The 20,506-nt window shown below is 39.7% G+C and overlaps 1 protein-coding gene across 2 annotated transcripts in view; it reads left to right on the top strand.

Annotated features, from left to right (window-relative positions):
* Positions 1–20,506, top strand: part of LOC150040656 (uncharacterized) — a 38,176-nt gene that overhangs the window by 6,641 nt on the left and 11,029 nt on the right. The window contains exons 2-3 of one of the 2 annotated variants that reach the window (XM_090326080.1): positions 8,884–8,957; positions 9,700–9,778. The gene's annotated coding sequence lies outside the window, so the exon portion shown is untranslated. The remainder of the gene's footprint in view (positions 1–8,883; positions 8,958–9,699; positions 9,779–20,506) is intronic. The other variant, XM_090326081.1, reaches the window with a different exon arrangement.

The following is a 20,506-nucleotide window of genomic DNA, read 5'->3' on the forward strand; positions in this document are numbered from 1 at the left end:
GTTGTTAATTCCTAAATATTTTATTCATTTAGGGGCTATTGAAAATGGAATCATTTTCTTGATTTCTCCTTCTGTTTGTGTATTGTTGCCTTACAGAAAGGCTACTAATTTGCAGGGTAATTTTTTATCCTGTTACTTTGCTAAAGTGGTTTATTAGTTCTAGGAGTTTTGGAATAGAGTTTATTGGGTCATTCAGATATCGGATCCTGTCAACTGCGAATAGAAGTAGTTTAATTTCTTCTTTCTCTATGTGGGTCCTGTTTATGTCCTTCTTTTGTCTCATCGCTCTGGCTAAAGGTTCCAGCAAGATATTGAAGAGAAGTGGACAGTGTGGGCATTCCTGTCTATTCCTTATTTTAGGGTATATGGTTGTAGTCTTTCTCCATTTAGTCTGATACTGGCTGTAGGTTTGTCATATATGGCCTTAATTATTTTAAGGAATATACCTCCTATTCCTATTTTCTCTAGTGCTTTCAACATGAATGGATGTTGTATTTTGTCAAATGCCTTCTTGGTGTCCAGAGAAATTACCATGGATTCTTAACCTTAGTTCTATTGATATGATGTATTATATTAATTGATTTGTAAATGTTAAACTAGGATTGCATCTGTGGGGTGAAGCCTACTTGATCATAATGTACAATTTTTAAAATTTGTTTCTGGATTCTGTTGACTAGTATTTTATAAAGATCTTTGAATCTGCGTTCATCAGAGAGATTGGTCTGTAGTTCTCTTTTTTTGTTGGGTCTTTCCCTGGCTTGGGGATGAGTGTGATATTAGCTTCATAAAATGAGTTTGGTATGTTTTCTTCTGCTTCTATTTCTCAGAAGAGTTTAAAGAGTATAGGTATTAATTCATCTTTAAAAGTCTTCTAGAATTTGCAGTGAAACCGTCTGGACCTGGGCTCTTTTTGGTTGGCATGTCACTGATTGCTTCTACTATCTCCTTGTATGAAATTGATTTGTTCAGTTGGCTTATCTCTTTTTGGTTCAATGAGGGTAGCCTATGTTTATTTTTTAAAAATCATCCATTTCTACTAAATTTTCTTTTTTCTTTGAAAATAAGCCCAGAAGTACTTATTCATAATGGACTGAATTTCTTGAATGTCAGTAGTGATTGTTCCCGTAGGATCTCTAATCTTGTTTATTTGAGTTTCTCCTCTGCTTATTTTGATTAATCTTGCCGCACATCTGACTATTTTGCTGACTCTTTCAAAGAACCAACTTTTTAAATCTATTGATTTTATGTATAGTAGATCTTATTTCAATCCTGATATTTCTGATTTTTTTGTTGTTTTTGTCCTTCTAATTGTCTTAGAGTTAACTTTTTCTTGCTCCTTTAGGTGCTTCAGTTTATTCTTTAGGTTGTTTACATGAGCTTCTTCTATCTTTTTTCATATGAACTCCTAGTGTAATAAATTTGCCCCTTAGGACTGTTTATGTTGTGTCCCTTAAGTTCCTTTGTGATGTGTCTTGATTCTCACTACATTCTAAAAAGTTTTGAATTTCTTCTTTGATTTGTTCTGTAACCCAGAAGTTATTCAGAAATGTGTTGTTCAGCTTCCAAGTGTTTGAATATTTTTACCATTTACTATGTTGTTTAGAACTAGTCTGATTCCACTGGGATCAGATAGAATGCAGGGGATATCAATCCTCTTGTATCTGCTTACATTCTTCGTATGATCTATTTTGGAGTATGTTCCTTGGGCTTCTGAGAAAAATGTATAGTGTTTTGCTGTTGGGTGGAAGACTCTGTATATGTCTGTTAAGCCCAGCTGTGCTATGGTGTCATTTAATTCAGAGGTGTCTTTGCTTATCTTTTGCTTGGCTGGTCTGTCTTTTGATGAGAGTGCCATACTGAAGTCTCCCACTATGACTGTTTTTGAGCCTATCTTGTCCTATAATTCTAAGAGAATATGCTTGACATAGTTTGGTGGCTCCCATGTTGCAGGAGTGAAGTTTATAACTATATTATTCTGGTTATGCATTGACCCCTTTACTAATATGTAGTGGCCATCTTTATCTTTATGTACTGATTTTACCTAGATGTTAATTTCTTCAGAGATTAAAATTGCTACTCCTGCTTTTTTGCGTGGTTCATTGGAACAGAAAATTCTTTTCCATCCCTTCACTTGGAGTTTGCTTCTGTCTTTGGCAGTGAGGTGGGTGTCTTGGAGACAGAAGAGTGATGGGTCTTGCTTCTTAAGCCAATCTGCTGTACTGTGTCTTTGATTTGGTTGTTCAGCCTGTTCACATTTAGGGAAATTGTCATTATTTATTTTCCTTCTATGTTTCTTTGTCTCTTCTTTTCCCTTTGTGGTTGATAATTTATGGGAGATAACTTTTTGGTTTTTGTTGTTGTTGTTTTTCATGCCAGTCTTGGGATCAGGTCCTGAGCACTGTCATTGGGTTTTCTCAAGGCTAGAGCTCTACCACTTGAGCCACAGCACCACTTCTGGCTTTTTGCTATGTATGTGGTACCAAGGAATCAAACCCGGGTCTTCATGCATGCTAGGCAAGCACTCTACCACTAGGCCAAACTCCTGGTCCCTAGGTGATAACTTGTTGATGGGAATTGTTTTAGAGTTCTGCTTTAATCGCTTCAGTCATGTGTGTAATCACCTCCTTGAACAGAGTCATTTCTCATGTCTCTTCAAGTGACATTTCTTTGAATGGTGACTTCTCTCTCATCCCTTCACTCATGGTTCCTTTTGCAATTTGTGTGGGACTTTGATTTTTTTATATATATTTTGTGATTTCCACATTGGGAGTTCAGGGCTTGCTAACTGTTGTTGTAGGTTTGCTCTGTGGTCAATAGGTGGTTGTCTTTTCTTGGTTTGGACCTCATGGTTCTCTCTGGGTATCTGTGTATATGTGTGGTTCTCAGCCTAATTAATTCTATTGCTGACTTCAGGTAGGTGGGTCCAGGTGTGGGTTTGAACTTTTGGTGTTTCTGGGGTCAGGAGGAGTATACAGCTGTTTTCCAATAGTGCCTAAAAGTTATCTGTGTGAGTATTAGGGATTTGGCTGGGTAGAGCCACTGTTGGGGCTTTTCCACCAGATTCTCAGCAGCAGGGACTAGCTGTTGGGTAGCTGTTGATTGCATGCCCACCGGTTACGAATACTGAATGTCACTTGCTTTTTTGAGTGCGTGCTTGGACCTAAGCTAGGTAGCACAGTTGTGTTGTCTTGTACACCTGGTGACAAGCAGAAGGGCCCTGCTGTAGGTACTCTCTTTTGTTTTTTTCTGCCCTTAGGCACATGTGTTCTCAGTTCCCAATAGGAGTGAGTGGCTATTGCTAACACGCCCACTGGTTCCCAGTGGAGAAACATAGCTGCTGGCTGTGCCCACACTTGCGACTTAGATAGCACTTCTGCAGTGGGGTGGAGTGTACTCCCAATTCTGGGTCTGAGCGTGCAACCTTTGCTGATGTGTCCACAAGTTGCCAAAGGATGCGTGCAGTTGTGCACTTAGGTCTCAGCTAGCCCAACCACTAGTTTTCTGGCCCTGTTCCCAGGGGCTGGGCCCAGCTGAGGATGTGCTGCAAAAGAGATGAGAGAAAACATAGTACATTAAGGACAACAATCACTCTTTATATGGCTTTTGTTTCCATATCCTGGAGGTCCTTTCATTTAGCGTCTACATGGCCTTATGTATCTAGGATTTGCTCTATTGTAAATCTCTGCTAGGAGAGCCCTAGGTTTCTACTGATATGACAAATGAGGGAAACCATTGGCCCAATGTTCCTTTGAGTCTGATTTACTTCACTTAATATGATTTTTTCTAAGTCTTTTTATTTCCTTACAAATGGGGCAATGTCATTCTTTCTGACAGCAGCATAGAATTCCATTGTGTACAAATACCACATCTTATTGATCTACTCATCAACTGAGGGGCATCTGGGTTGGTTCCATATCTTTGCTATGGTAAATAGTGCTGCAATGAACATTGTTGTGCTGGTGGATTTAGTATGTCCTTGTTTCTGGACAATTGGGTAAATGCCAAGTAGTGGAATTGCTGTATCCCTGCTCTTTCTAGGGCAGAGCAGGGCCATTTTGGCCTGTAAATCTTTCTGTGACTCCCCGTGGAGGTCCTCCTTGTGCTGGTTTCCAGAGGCTCTCAGCAGGAGGGCGCCCCAGTAAGTTTTGGCTCACTCAGATACACACATGTGCACACACCCCCACCTGCTGTTGGAACGCAGGGTCTTAGCTCCCCTCAGTCTCCAGTTTCAGTTGCCTGGGGGAGGGGGCTGTTGGGCAGGTGCGAGTAGAGACATCTCCACACCCGTTGTTGGGGTGCTGGGTCTTACCGCCTGCCTGTCAGTCTCCAGCCAGTGGCCTGGGGGAGGGTGCTGTTAGGGGAAGGGATAGGATTCTGTGTTCCTTGCCCCCTCCAACACTTGCCAATCTTTCTTGGTCAGGATTGAGAGGGATCTGGGTTAAGTTCTGTGGCTTGCCACCAGCTTTGCTTTCCCAAAGTGTTTGGGGGCATCTGGGGTGCTACTTACTCATGGGGGTTTGGCCGTGAGCTGCTCTGTGGTGTTAGAGGGTCATTTGCCTCCTTTCTCATCTCAGCTGCTGTCTGTGCTGTCTGCGCCCAGGCTGTGTGAGATTCCTGCCTCTGGATTCTGCAGCTTGCTGGAATTCAGGGCTTCCTGAGATTCCCTGATTCTCTCGTTTTGTGGGAGAGAGCTTGGCTGGGTCCATATTGTACCTTTCTCCCCCACTTTTATCCAGTCTTATACAAGAACACCTTACAACTTTGACACGGCTTGGATTAGTTAGATGTCCAAACCAGGCCCACAACAATCTGCTCCCCCTTCCTCCAGCTGACACCACAGGGATTGTGTCTTGAACAGGTGAAGTAATTCACCAATAGGTAGGTAATATGATGCTGATGCAACATATTTTATTGATTTAATATAGCTTAGAAGAGTTGACACTATATTCTAGTTATTATCTTCTAGTCCTAACATGCCTGATTCTATCCTGCCTATACAGAACACCCACTGGACTCACCTCTCCAACATCTCTTAGTCCCAAAGTTGAACAGGGCCTGCCCGTCAGATGTTAGATGCAGCTCCTAGTCCTGTCACAGTGTGAGTTCCGGAGCTGCACTACGAGTCTCAGTCCTTGTTGGTCCTCTAGGGCAAGGAGCAGCTTCTGCATAGCCAAAGATCCTTGAACCACGGTCTCAGTTATGGCCAGTAGAATTGCTGTCTCTCATTCTGGGTCCTTTGCTTATAGATATTTTATGATTACTCTATCTTGTAAGTCATGCTTCTGACATTTCCTATGGTTACTGTCATATGTGTCCTTGCATCAGTTTTATGTCCCATGTCCACATGCCTTTAGATACAAGTTTATATTGGCAATATATTTCTTTAAATATTTTAGCTATATTTCATCCCATTGTTTGTCATTCTAATCATATTATATTAGTATTTTTCAATCATATTCATTTAGTATTTTCCTATCATAGTAATTATTTTAGTATTTTCACATCATATTTATTATTTATTATTTTCACATCATTATCTTCTGTTCGACCTTCACATCTTTATGCTCATAACAAATTGGATGCAGCCTGTGAATTGTGATTTTATTCAGATTGCTAGAGGACCAAACCAGGTCTGAAACTTCTCACACCCTGCCTCTTGACTGCTGCCACATGGAGGGGAAATAGCAAGCCCACCACCAGGCCCAGCTAGAGGCTAGAACGTTTATTCCCTCAAATATATCCAAATGAAGAACAAAGACACAGAAAACAAGGATCCACAATACAAAAACACAAAAACCGAACCCGGCTCTGTGAGACTCCTACCTCTTCCATAACCAAACTCTCTACTGTCCTGAGACCCAAGACTCTACAATATAAGAGTGCTACAATATGCCAGGGGGGCTTGGTCTACAGACCTCAACCACAGCAATTCCAGATGCAAGGTGGTCTTGATCCACAGACTTCTACCATGGAAAGGAGAACTAGCAATTCCTGTTATCAAATTAAGGAGACAGGAGACAGTTCTGAGCATGTCTTTTCCCCTTACCTTAGCATTTTCCAGACAGATTGATCCCCAGAATACAGAAAAAGAGACAAAAGACAGAAACAGACACTCAGACAGACACTCTGAAGGTTTCATGAATTACTCAAAGTTCTGAAGAGATTTAGTGGTATGTCTGGCATCTAGGATCCTGGCTGTTGAAGTGGTAAAAGAGCCATTGGGTCCTTAGAAAAGTCTCAAGCAGTGCTTGGCCTATGGAATCCCTGTTGTCTGGCAGCTGGAATTGTTAGTGTGGCTTAAAGGAATCCAAGTGCTCTTGTTGGCACTTGATTCTTGCTGACAGGGATCATGGATGAGCTCCCAAGTTTTGTAAGGAGACTCAGTTGTGAGAAACAGGAGAAACAGAAAAGCCATCACTTAAGAGGCCAAATTGTGAATCTGTATTGGAGAGCCAGAGGACTGCTGGTGAACTCCTGTTTCCAAAACCAGCAGCCTGGAGACTGGGAGTTTGTCCTAGTGGTAGAGTGTTTGCCTAGCATGCACAAAGACCCAGGTTTAATTCCTTGGTACCAGATAAATAGAAAAACAAGAAATGGTGTTTTGCCTAACGTGGTAGAGTGCTAACCTTGAGGAAAAAATCCCAAACACAGTGCTCAGGCCCTGAGACCAAGCCCAGGAGTAGCAAAAAGACAAAAACAAAAAAACCAGCCCAAATACAGCTAGCATAAACTTTATATAGGCCAAGACCACAAAAGTATCATACATGAGCAAAGAAAACCAGATAAGGACACTTAAACCTAATAGAAGTGTTGAATAAAAGCAAACCATCTAGGAAATAATCAGGCAAAATCAAGGGCCAATAACCAAGGGAATACATAGACCTAGACTTCTTACTTCAATGGTTTTATGCATCGATAGAGCCTGTATGGTTTTAACATGTTATATTTCCTCTGTTTGGCTTATACATGCTTTCATAGCTAGTCTTGAGGTGAAGATGCTTAAGATTGTATTTGAAGCATTCAGAAAAATTCGTTGTTCTGGAGCCAGGCACAGTGGCTTAAGTTTGTAATACTAGATACTCAGGAGGCTGAGATCTGAGGATCGTGGTTCAAAGCCAACCTGGGCACTAAAGTCCGTGAGACTCTTATCTCCAATTAACCATCAGAAAACCGAAGTGGGGTTGTAGCTCAAGGGGCAGGGTGTTAGCCTTGAGCCGAATTACTCAGGGAAAACACCCATACCCAGAGTTCATGCCCGATGACTGACAAAAGAATTAGTTATTTTGACCTGGCGCTGGTGATTTAGGCCTGCAATCCTAGCTGCTCAGGAGGCTGAGATCTGATGATCATGGTTCAAAGCAAACTGGGGCACTAAAACCCGTGAGACTTTTATCTCCAATTAACCATTAGAAAATGGGAAGAAGGGCTGGGGCTCAAGGGGTGGGTTGATTGTCTTGATCTGAAGAGCTCAGGGCTAGTACCTAGGCCCAGAATTCAAGCCCAACAGACAGAAAAATAAATTAACTCTAAAGTCTGTGGACTCTTATCTCCAATTAACCACCAGAAAACAGGAAGTGGCACTGAGGCTCAAGGGTTAAGGCAGTAACCTTGAGATAAAGAGCTCAGAGACAGCACCCAAGCCTAGAGTTCAAGACCCACAACTGACAAAAAAATTAGTTTTTCTGATCTCGTCTTAACATAAAGTGATATAATGTAGAGCTGAATATAGAAGCATTAAATGTATATTATCCTATGAAAATTAGAGTCATTTGGACAAACCATCACAGAAAATATTACTGGATACCAGATTTTGTGGTAGAGTGTCTACCACTGATTTCCTTTCTTATTATTTGCTAACTGAAAAGGCATCAAGAAGGAACCATATTTCCCCTACTTTATCAGTTCTTTGAACATAATCAAGAGAATGTCTTTTATTTTTTTTGTTTTTTGTTTGTTTCTTTTTATGGCTGTAGTTTGTTTTGTTTTCTGGTACTATTTGAGGTCAAAGGTCACCATTTCTTCAGCTTCCAGTGTAACATTAGCAGGATATAAACTGAAATTCTAGCTACCCAGGTGTCTGACCCCTGAAGAATTGAGGTCCATCGACAGCCCTGGGAAAATAGTGAGACCACATGTTCCATAGCCACTGACCAAGACACCAATGTTTCCTGCTTTAATCATAATTACTCAAGAACCTGATTGCTGAGGATCCTGGTTCAAGGCCAAAGTGGCCTTGAATATCCTTGAGACACTTACAAGCAATTAACCACAATTGGGAGTAAGTGAAATCGCGATTCATTTGATAAAGGTCTACTGTTGAACAGAAAATCCCAGCAATAGTTCATAAGCCCCATGTTCAAGATGTAGGACATGCACACACACACACACTCTCTCTCTCTCTCTCTCTCTCTCTCTCTCTCTCTCTCTCTCTCTCTCTCTCTCTCTCTCTCTCTCCAAAACTGTAATGCCAGAGAAATCTTGGGCATATATGAGAAAAATTCCAATATTGACAAAAGTATTTGCAGTTTTTCAACATTATTTGGTTTTTATTTTTTTCTCATAGACTATTTGAAGTGCATGCTTTATTATTTTTCTTGTTTCTGCTGAAAAAATTTCAAGCCACATAATATTCAGAATTATATTACTGATTATGTTGATATTTTATGTGGCACTGGGGCTTAAAGTAACATTCTTGCACTTGTTTTGTTGATGTTTTACTACTTAACCCAGGCCCCCAATCCTTTTTCCTTAGTTTTCATATTGGATGTCCTATTTTTGCCCAGGATTGTATGGATTTCCATCATCATATTGATGGCCTGTCATGTAGCTGGCAGTCTTTCCACTGAGATGCAACCTTGATAACTCTTTGTTCTTTCTTTCCAGTCCTGACTTCAAACTTCAGTTCTTCAAAACTTTGCCTCCTGCATAATTAGGATTATAAGCCTGATCCAGCATAGGTATTCATCTTTTTTGTGTTTGCTTTTGTGCCAGCACTCTGGCTTGAACTGAGGGCCTTCCCACTGTCCTAGAATTTTTACTCAAGGCTAGTGCTCTGCTACTTTGAACCACAGCTCTGTTTGTGTTGGGATATTTTTGTAGTTAATTAGATATAAGAGTCTAATAACGCTACATGCTGAGGCTGAATTTGAACCAAGATCATTAGATCTAAGCCTCTTGAGTAATCAAGATAATAGGTATGAGGAAAAGGCACTCAGAGAGAGAAAGAGAGACAGAGAGAGAGAGTCAGAGACAGACACAGAGAGAGAGACAGAGAGAGACAGAGAGGGAGAAGGGGGAGGGAGAGACAGAGAGACAGAGAGAGGGACAGAGAGGACATTTTCACTTAGTGATAGGTCTCAACTATTTATTTCCTTCTTTCGTCTCCTAACTCAGTAAGACTGTCTGCAAATGCAAAACAAAACATAATGAATCATCCTATTCCCTTGGAAATAGGCAGTTGTATATAATCAGAAACCAAGGAACTTCATTAGACACTTATCTGGAGTACACCTCAGGAACATAAATAGAATTAGAAGTGTATAGACATGTATGTGGGATAGGAGGAGCTCTCTGTCGAGAAGGCTTTGTGTTTGATACCTGTTTCAGGGGCTTTATAAACTAAACAAATTATAAACTTTATATGGCAAGTAAGGAGATTTGCTTACTTGATATCCGTTCTTCCTATGTTTTCCATTACAGCCTCAAAATTTCAACACACCCAGTAAAAAGGCTGCCCTGAAATAAGGATATCATATTGACCCAGCTCTGCAAATAAGATGTAAGTGAGAATCTCCTGATATTGGAATCTAAGAGAGTTACTGTTTTCTGGTTGAAATTGGATACACTTGGCAGGCATTTCACTGTTCACTGCTTTAGTTAGTACTGGCCGTGGAGCTTTCCTACCAGCATGAAGAAAACATATGATAAAGAAAGCAGAGCAGGAAGATAGGAGAAACCTTGCACTTTGAAGACACTGAAGAGATTGCATTGTAGAATGACCAGCATTTTGCTCATTTTAGACTGACGTGAATGTCCTTTACTCCCTTCCACCTCCTTCTGCAGTGTTCAGCTCAAGCTCTGTATTCAGTGGCCCTAGGTCCCCTACAACCGCTTTATGTTTGCATTCATCCAACCACTGTTTTCCTCAGGCCTGAATTCAGCAGAAGGTTAGGGAGAGAATTCCTGGTGTAAGTCCACAGAAAGTTTGTGTCCTTTTGGAGAACTGTGACATGCAAATCAATCTTTTGAACAAGTTATGATGGCTTACCCCTGTTATCCTACCAACTCGGTGGGCTGAGATTTGAAAGACTGTGATTCAAATCCAGCCCGATTAAAAAGTCCACTTGAGTCTACCTCTGATTAACAAGGAAAATGTGAGGCTGCAGTTGTGCATCAAGTGAAAGAACTGTAGCTGAATAAGGATGCTATGTGCAACCAATAGGAGCTGAGTCAAAACCCTGCTTTTCTCCTTTTCTCTCTCTCTCTTTCTCTCTCTCTCTCTCTCTCTCTCTCTCTCTCTCTCTCTCTCTTTCTCTCTCTCTCTCTCTCTCTTTCTCTCTCTCTCTCTCTCACACACACACACACAAATGCACACATATACACATGTCTGTACATAGAAAAATACAACACCAAAACAAGAAAAGTCCTCAGGACGAAAGGGGCACTAACATGGGGACTAGTAGTTTTTGCTGTATTTCACAAAATGCCCATAATGACTTCTTTTGAGAAAATGCAAGGCAAGTACTCACTATTTAACCAGCTTTGTTCCCTCCTTCCCTTCTCCTACATCCACTTTTTGTACTTTTTTGCCACTCCAAGGACTTGAACTCAGGGCCTGGGAACTGCCCATGAATTTCTTTGTTTTTCCAGTCCTGGGATTTGAACTCAGGGCCTGATCACTGTCCCTGAGCTTCATTTGCTCAAGGCTAGCACTCTACCAATTGAGCCACAGCACTACTTCCAGCTTTTTCTGAGTAGTTGGAACCAAGTAATCGAACCTGAGTATTTGTGCATTCTAGGCAAGCATTCTAATATAAGGCCAAATTCCCGGCCCTGTCTTTTGAGCTTTCTCAAAGCTAGCAGTCTACCACTTGAGCCACAGTACATTTATGGCTTTTTCTGTATATGTGGTACTGAGGAATCAAATCCAGGGATTTGGGCATACCAGGAAAACAATCTACCACCAGGCCACACTCCCAGCCCTGTTTTTGTTCTTTGTGCATTTTTTCTCTGTCTTCTCCATTCTCTTCCTATTCATTGTCCTTTTTCCTTCCTGATTCCCTTCTTTTTGTCTTATTTCTTTCTCCTCCTGTCCTCCTCAGCCTTCTTCTTTATCTTACCTTTACATTTTACTCTTCTTCCTCTACTTCTTTTTCCTGATTCCCCTCCACCTCCCCAATACTCTGTCTCTTCCTTTGGTAGAATCAGAGGGTCTTCATCATGATAAGGTTTTACTCTTAAACTAAACTACACCCAGCATCTTATTACACATTTTTGTGTCCCAACACTGCTCTGCTTTTTAGACACATTCCACTTTCCAACTTTTTTAATTTTTTAGTCATCTGACGCTCATGGACACTATAGCCTCAGTTGTCTTTAAATGGAAACTTCTATATCTCTGGCTCCCCAGTAGTTGTTATTATAGGATTTAGCAATCAGCACACAGAAATTTTTTACAGTTTTGATCTTTAAGAAACTGATCCTCTTGTTTCCAAAATTAAGAGGCCTATCCTCTGGATTACTTAGAACTCCATTGATGCTGTTAGGGCAATATTTTGATTATTTATGAGGTCCCAATATACAATATATATGGGTTCTGTTCAACGTCCACAATACTGATTTCCTGGGTTAATGATCATAATGAATGCTTGTGAAAGATTTGATACGAAACCGTTGTTTAAAATAAGTAAAAGTAGAATGTAGGCTGCCTGTTTGTAGCTGAGTACTGTAATCCTAGTGTTATTCAGCAAGGTTTAGTATCACAGTTAGAAAGCAGCCCAAGCAGGAAGGTCCATGACGCACCTACCTCCAGTTAACCAGCAAAAGGCTGGAAGTGGAGCTCTGGCTCAAGTGGTAGAACAATGCCTTTGAACAAAAAGCTTAGAGACAGCATCGAGGCCCTGAATTCAAACACTCTTACGAGCACACATTAAAGATATCTAGAAATAAAAATGCATGGAGAAAAAAATAATGGAGGCAATAGTGGATTTTATACTCTGATGATAACTAGGTAGAGAGAGTAAAGGAGGGATTTGAGGATGTCGAGCCAGCCAAAGAGACAAAGGCTGAAAGAAGTAGGAAAGCTGCATGTATCACAGAACATTGTGGAGGAAGCAGTAGTTAGTGACTTCCTAGATGGTGGGTCACAAGTTTCACTATCACAAAGAAAATGAAGTTGAGGATGCGGTTTTGAAGAACCAGGGCAATTCAGAGTGAAAATGCTCCAGAGAACAAGTACCCACTTATCAACTAGGTGCCAGTGGCTGTCATCTGTAATTCTTGTCACTCAGGGGGATGAGACATGGAGAACAGAGGTGTAAAGCCCACAGGGAGAAAAAAGTCTGAAAGACTCCATCTCTAATTAACCATCAAATAGCAGGACTTGGTGCTGGGCATTGGTGATGCTCACTTGTAATCATAGCTACTAAGGAAGCTGAGATTTGAGGAACAAAGTTCAAAGAAAGCTTCGACAAGAAAGTTTGTGAGACTCTCACAAAAAGAAATGGGAGTGCACATTAGCAGCCATGAAAGCTGTGCCAGCTGACTCTAACTTTCTATGTGCTGCTGCTTCCTGTCCTTTAACCAAGATGTACTTCTCCTTCAGCCCAGGGCCAGTGAGAGTATGAGGACCATGCTTGCTGTGTCTTAGGACTGAAAAGTGATCCTCTTCCTGAATTCAGTTCCAATTAGTATTTTAAAAACATTTCTCGGGCTTTTATTTACTACGCTGCTGAAACTCCTTCCTTTTTTGCTTTCCTACTATTTTTTCTGTTTTGTTAGCATGCACCTTAAACCTACAAATTGGCGTACTAAATTAATAAACCAACACTGCATAAAGGGTAAAAAGTTCCATTCCTCTATCCTTCTAAGCAACAAGTTTCAGAAAGTCTCATTTTTGCATTCTCTTTGCTGACCTCAACCTGCCTGCTTAAGATTCATGAACTGATTTTCGGTTCATCCTTTAATTGACTGTTTATACATAATTAATTTAACACACAAATATACTGCAACTATTTGTGATGCTTTCACTCTATTTCACTAGCACTTATGTGTGTGTAGGCATTGGGCCTTGACTTCTGAGCTGTGAGCTCACATTTTCTTTTTTTGTTTCTTTGGGTTTTTTTAGTTAGGGTTTGAAGAAGTTTAGTAAGATGTTGGAGGAGCAGGCTGGCCAGGGACACAGTGCAGCCTAGACAACTAACACTGTGACCCTGAGCAGGGGCGCAAGTTGGGCTTCCAAGTGTAAACTCAGCAAACTGGTTCTAGTTATAGAGTTCCATTAACATGATAACATCAGTTAATTTGAAACAAAGGACATTAACAATGGTAGTTACAGATTACTGGGCAGCAGAAGATGTGGGGGCTTTTACAATGGTAATTACACATTACTCCACAGGAGGTCAGGGTACATTCTAAACACAGATTCTGGGGATGATTTAAAGAAAAAACTGCGTTTTTGTAGCATTCCTTAGTTCCCAGTAAGAAGACAAATTCCTGGCTCAGTTTCCCCACTTAATCTAGGGTCTTTTTATTCTAAGGGACCCTCACATTTCTCCCCCCTTTTTTGAAGCTGAGTCAAATCCTTGACTCTTTTTCCTGGTACAAGGTGCTGTATTGGGCATGAAGGACCATTAGTTTAACAGTTCCAATTTTTTTTCTATGAATGCTATTAAAGCATTAACTACACAGTGGCCAACAGTAACTAGTAAAAGTAACAATATCTTTGGGCTAGCTAGAGGTACTAGCTACCTGGCCAGAGGGCTTTGGAACCATCCTAGATCTAGATTAGTGGGTTGGTGCTAGTGGAGCCGTTCGCATAGCTTTTCTAGAGCCTTTATGTTTTCTTCTATCAGCCCTGATGCACTTACATAGTAATAGCATTCTTCCTTTAGGAATAAACAGGACCCCACTTATATGGCTGTAAGAATACCCGTGTTAGAGTTGAGCTCTTTGTAATGATGCCAGAGACACTAAAGAGGCACGAGTAACCTCCTTCAATCTGTCCTCAAATTCTTGGGTAGTGTCCTAGAGCTCCCCTGGCAAAGGCTCTTCCTCCCACAGAAGTAACTAGGCTCACCATATCTTATGGGATGAAAGCTTCCCTCTTGGTTAAGGGATGGGATAACAATCTCTGAAGAATTTCACCTTTAGTAGAAAGTTAATTGGGGAACTTATGTCCCCAAAATACAAGGGACCAAAGTTTGATTAATATATAACCATTGTCATTGCTTGAGAAGGGTGATCCTCCTAGAGGGCGCCAAAGCTACTTCAGTAATAGTTTTAATTCCCTGTTCTTTTTCTGGAGAAGAGGTTGGCTGCTGGGCAGTGGTAACATTGGCTAACACTGATCCTGAAGATGACTTTGTCTGCCATATTTGCCATTCCCAAACTGGTGTGAGTTATTATCATCATTATTTACTCCCAACCTTAAAAAATACCAAGCAAATTACAAAATAGCATTAGGTTGTTTTTGAAAGTCTTACCTTTAGTGGATAGCTTGGGTCACACTGAGGTGTCCATCTTTCTGGGAGTCTGAAAGTCCAGGATCCTCACATGCTCTCTTCACCTGGGAGTGATGAATCCGCTAGCTCGTTCTGCTACCTTCACAGCGGTTGGAGTGCTGAGTATCACAGTGTAAGGCCTTGTCACTTGGACTCAAGTGTGGGGCTCTGGTAACAGTGAATACACACTTTGGTGCCAGGGTACTGGAAACCAGATGATGAACATGTCCCAAAGTCAATTTGTAAGGCCTGTAATGCCTGGATTAAATCACGGTTAGCGCTATCAGCTAGTTCAGCTTCCCCGAATTTTGAGAGTAAGTCTACAATGGGGAGATCTTAAACGAACAACTAAGCTCTCCTTCAAATGACTCCTCCTGGAACTGTTACTGGACATCAGGGATCACAGCCTGGGGATTAACAATTGCCATCAAATCTGAGAGGACAGCATTCTTTGGTTTGAAGGGGCATAGAGTACTCTCCCAGTCCTCTATCCAGTAAGTCCCTCACAATTGGGAAATATACATCAAAGCATTATCACTCTTCAGGTGGGCATAAAGAATAGTTCCACATCCGTGTACCTATCCTAACTCTGTTTGTATTATAGCTAACACAATTACACACCACTTTACTTGAAAACTCCATTTTTTATTAAATAATTTATTAACATTGATTTTATATCATATTTCAAATGACATGTTTAACAAACAAATATTCAAGAAGGGAATCTCTGTATATAATCACTGGCACTTAGATTTTAGAACATAATTAAAATTAGGCTGAGGGTTTGTATGTCATAGATACATATTAATCTATGTAATAAAACATGTCTGTTGTCATAAATTTTTATGTCTGTGTAGTTGTGTTTATATTTCCAATACCATGTCCATAGCATTGGGTACACAAATATTGAGTCCTCCTTCTTGTACTGTGTGGATCTAATAGCCATATACTAAGGATACCATGTGCCTTTTGTTCTTTTGTTCTTGACTTTTCTCACTCAACATGATTTGCTCTAGATTCATCTACTTCCCTGCAAATGCCATTATTTTACCTTGTCCGTTGGCTATGTACAACTGTGTATATATATATATATACATATACACACACACACACGCACGCACACACATTTTTTGTGTCCATTCATCTGCAGTAGGGCATCTAGATTGTTTCCATCTCCTGGCTATTGTGAATAGTGCAGAAATGAACAAACATGAGCAGGTGTCCTTATCATATCTTAGGTTATGATGTTCAGGGTAAATGCCCAGAGGTGGTACGGTGGGATCGTAGGGAAGGTCTATTTTCAGTTCTTTAAGAAACCTCCACACTGCTTTCTAGAGTGGCTGAACTTGCTTACAATCACACCAGCAGTGCAGTAGGGTTCCTTTTTCTCCACAACCCCGCCAGCACCTGTCATTGAGTTCAAAATCTTGGCCATTCTAATTGGGGTAAGGTTGTCCCTTAGGGTTGCTTTTATTTGCATTTCGTTTATGACCATGGATGATGAGCATTTTCTCATATGCTTTTCTGCCATTTTAACCTCTTCTTTTGATAAGTCTCTCTTTAGTTCCCTTGCCCATTTAGTGAATGGTTTGTTGGGTTTGGGGGATTAGTTTCTTGAGTTCCCTGTAGATACTGGATATTAAGCATTTGTCTGATATATTATTGGTAAATATCTTTTCCCATTTGGTTGGATGTCTTTCTACTTTAGTAGCTATGCTTTTATCTGTGCAGAAACTATTTATTTTTAGGTAATCTAATTTATCGAGTCTCTCTCCAATCTGTTGTGACCTTTGGATTCTGTTCAGGAATCTTGCCTGTGCCTATGAGTACCAGTGTCTCTCCAACTCTATCGTGTAGCATTTTCAAAGTTTCCGGTCTGACATTGAGGTCTTTGATCCATTTTGAGTTAATGCTTGTGCAAGGCGAAAGGCTAGGGTCAATTTTTAGTTTTCTGCATGTGGAATCCCTGTTTTGCCAGCACCAATAATTGAATAGACTGTGTTTGTTCCACTTTATATCTTTGGCTCCTTTGTCAAATACAAGTTGACAATAGATATGTGGTTTTATTTCTCGATCTTCTATTCTGATCTTCTGGTTTATTTTTGTGCCAATGCCATGCTGTTTTTGTCATGATGGCTCTATAATAGAGCTTGCAGTCTGGTATTGTAATACTACCTGCATTGCTCTTTTTGTGTAGAACTGTTTTGGCTATTCTGGGTCTTTTCTTGTTCCATATGAACCTTTGGATTGTATCTTCTATTTCAGTAAAGAATGTCTTTGGGATTTTGATGGGGATTTCACTGACTTTTTATATCAATTTTGGCAGTATAGGCATTTTCACTATATTGGTATTCCCTACCCATGAGCATGGGATGTCTTTCCATTTCCTGGTGTACTCTTTAATTTCTTTTGTTAGGCTTTTATAGTGTTCATTAAATAATTTCTTTACATCTTTGGTTAAGTTAATTCCTAAGTACTTTATTTGGGGGGGGGCTATTAAAAATGGGATCATGTCTTGATTTGACCTTCTGTTTGTGTGTTCCTTGCATACAGGAAGGCTGCTGTCTCTTGCAGGTTAATTTTGTACCCTGCCACTTTGCTAAAGTGGTTTACTAATTCTAGGAATTTGGGAGTGGAGCTTATTGGGTCACTAAGTTAGAGGATCATGTCATCTGCGAATAGGGATAGTTTAATTTCTTCTTTCCCTGTGTGGATCCCTTGATGTCTTTTCTTGCCTTATTTCTCTGGCTAAAGGTTCCAGCACTATATTGAAGAGAAGTGGAGAGAGTGGGCATCCTTGTCTAGTCCCTGAATTTAAGGTAAATGGTGCCAGTCTTTATCCACTTATTATAATACTGGTTTTAGGTTTTTTCATATATGGTTTTAATTATTTTAAGGAATGTACTTCCTATTCCTATTTTCTATAGTGCTTTCAACATGAATGGATGTTGTATTTTGTCAAATGCCTTCTCCGCATCCAGAGAAATTATCATATGATTTTTATCCATAGCTCTATTGATATGATGTATTAAATTGATTGATTTGCGAATGTTAAAGCAGCATTGAATCTATGGGATGAAGCTTACTTGATTGTAGTGTATAATTCTTTTAATTTGTTTTTGGGTACTTTTGGCTAGTATCTTATTGAGGAGTTTTGGGTCTGTGTTCATTAGAGAGGTAGGTCTGTTGTTCTCTTTTTTTGTTGGGTCTTTCCCTGGTTTGGGGATGAGTGTAATATTAGCTTCATAAAATGAGTTTGGTATGGCTCCTTCTGCTTCTATATCTCAGAAGAGTTTCAAGAGTATAGGCATTACTTCATCTTTCACAGTCTTGTAGAATTCTGCAATGAAACCATCTGGACCTGGGCTCTTTTCGGTTGGCATTTCCCTGATTGCTTCCACTATTTCATTGTATGAAATTGGTTTGTTCAATTTGCTTACCTCTTCTTGGTTCAATGTGGGCAGTCTATATTCATTTAAAAAGTCATCCATTTCTACTAGATTTTCCTGTTTCTTTGAATATAGGACCTGGTAGTACTTATTCCTAATGGACTGAATTCTTGGATTTGGGTCATGTGTTCCAGTAGGGTCTCTGATCTTGTTTATTTGAGTTTCCCCTTTCCTTTTTTTAAAATTAATCTTGCCAGAGGTCTGTCAAATTTGTTAATTCTTTCCAAAAACCAAATTTTTGATTTATTAATTTTATGTACAGTAGATCTTATTTCAATCTCTGCTATTATCAATTTTATTTTTGTTATTTCTGTCCTTCTAGTTGTTTTAAAATTAACTTTTTCTTCCTTCTCTAGGTGCTTCAATTTCATCTTTAGGTTATTTACATGCTTTTCTACTGTCTTTTTAATATGGGCTCCTGGTGCAATATTTTACCCCTTAGAATTGACTTTACTGTGTCCCATAAGATCCTTTGTGATATATCTTGATTGTCATTACATTCAAGAAAGTTTTGAATTTCTTCTATGATTTATTCTGTAACTCAGGAGTTATTCATCAGTGTGTTGTTCAGGTTCCAAATGTTTGAATGTTTTTTACCTTTTACTGTGCTTTTCAGAACTAGTCTGATTCACCTGTGATCAGATAGAGTACATGGGATTTTTATCAGTCCTCTTGTATCTGCTTAAGTTTTCTGTATGAACTATTATATGATCTACTTTGGAGTATGTTCCATGTGCTGCTGAGAAAAATGTATAAAGTTACGCTGTTGGATGGAAGTCTCTGTGTTTATCTGTTCAGCCCAGCTGGGCTATGGTGTCATTTAAGTCAGTGGTGTCTTTGCTAATCTTTTGTTGAGTTGACCTGTTGTTTGGTGAGAGTGGGGTGTTGAAGTATCCTACTATGACTGTGTTTGATTCTATCTTTTTCTGTAATTCTAAGAGAGTTTGCTTGACGAATTTATGTGCTCCCAGGATAGGGGAGTAAATATCTATTCTGTTTATGAATTATTCCCTTTACAATATGCAGTGGCCATCTTTATCTTTACATACTGATTTTACTGAGAAGTTAATTTTGTCAGAGATTAAGATTGCTACTCCTACTTTTTTGCACGGTGCGTTGGAGTGGAAAATTCTTTTCCATTCTTTCACTTGGAATTTGTTTATGTCTTTGGCAGTGAGGTGGGTCTCTTGAGGCAACATATAGATGGGTCTTGTATCTTTATTCCGGCTTCTGTTCTGTCTTTTGATTTGATTTTTCAGCCTGTTCACATTTAGGGAAATTATGGAGAAGTGGTTAGTGTCCTTTGTCATTATTTATTTTTACTTCTGAGTTTCTTTCTCTCTCTTTTTCCCCTTTTGTGTTTAGTGATTTATAGGTGATAGATTCTTGATAGGAGTTCTTGCTATTCTGCAATTTTCTTGATTATTTAATATTTTTAATGCTGATTTATTGTGAATGTATTCACAAAGCTTCTCTTTGGAATAAAGTATTCTTGTTTCTCCCTCAAATGTAAATGCTCATTTCGCTGAATATATCAGTCTGGGTTGGCAGTTGCTGTTCTTCAGGGCAAGAACGACACTTTTCAAGGTTTTCTTGCATTTAGGGTTTGCGTGGAGAAGTGTGCAGATATTCTAATTTTTCCCATTTTAGTATAGCTCTTTCTTTGTTATTGCAGGATTAAAATCAGCTCCTTAGTATTCGGGTCGAATGTTTTTGCTATGATGAGTCTAGACGAGTTCCTTTTAGGATCTTGCCTGTTAGAGTTCTGAAGCCTTCAATAATGTGAATATTTTCCTTTTTGTGGTTGGAGATGTTCTGAGCTATGATCTTGGTGAAAAAGCATTGCATTTCTGCATTTTGAAACTCCTCCCCCTCTTGAATTCCTGTTATTCAAAGATTAGATTTCTTGGCTGTGTCTGCCAGGTCCTGGAGTTCTCTTTGGTGAATTCTGACTGATTTCTCATCATCTCAGTCAATCTGTTGCTTAATGCTTCCATTTTTGTTTGCATTGTGGACACTGAACTGATCATATCTTCTCTGAATATATTAATCTTTTCTAGGGAAGTATAATTTTTTTTGTATTTCTCTTTTGAAATCGAGGAGCTCCTTGTTGATTTCCTGCTTATGTTCCTGGAATTGTTTATAGAATTCTGCTTTAATCTCTTTATTCATGTCCACAATCATTTCATTGAACAGTCATGTTTCATGTCTCTTCAGGTGTCATTTCTTGGGATGGTGACATCTCTCTGATCCATTCACTCTTGTTTCCTTTTGGGCTTTGTGTGGGACTTTGATTATTTATGTATTTTGTGATTTGTCGTTGCTATTTCTGCCACA

Source organism: Megascapheus bottae, chromosome X (assembly GCF_031878675.1).
Source record: "Megascapheus bottae isolate mThoBot1 chromosome X, mThoBot2.hap1, whole genome shotgun sequence".
Taxonomy (NCBI): Eukaryota; Metazoa; Chordata; class Mammalia; order Rodentia; family Geomyidae; genus Megascapheus; species Megascapheus bottae.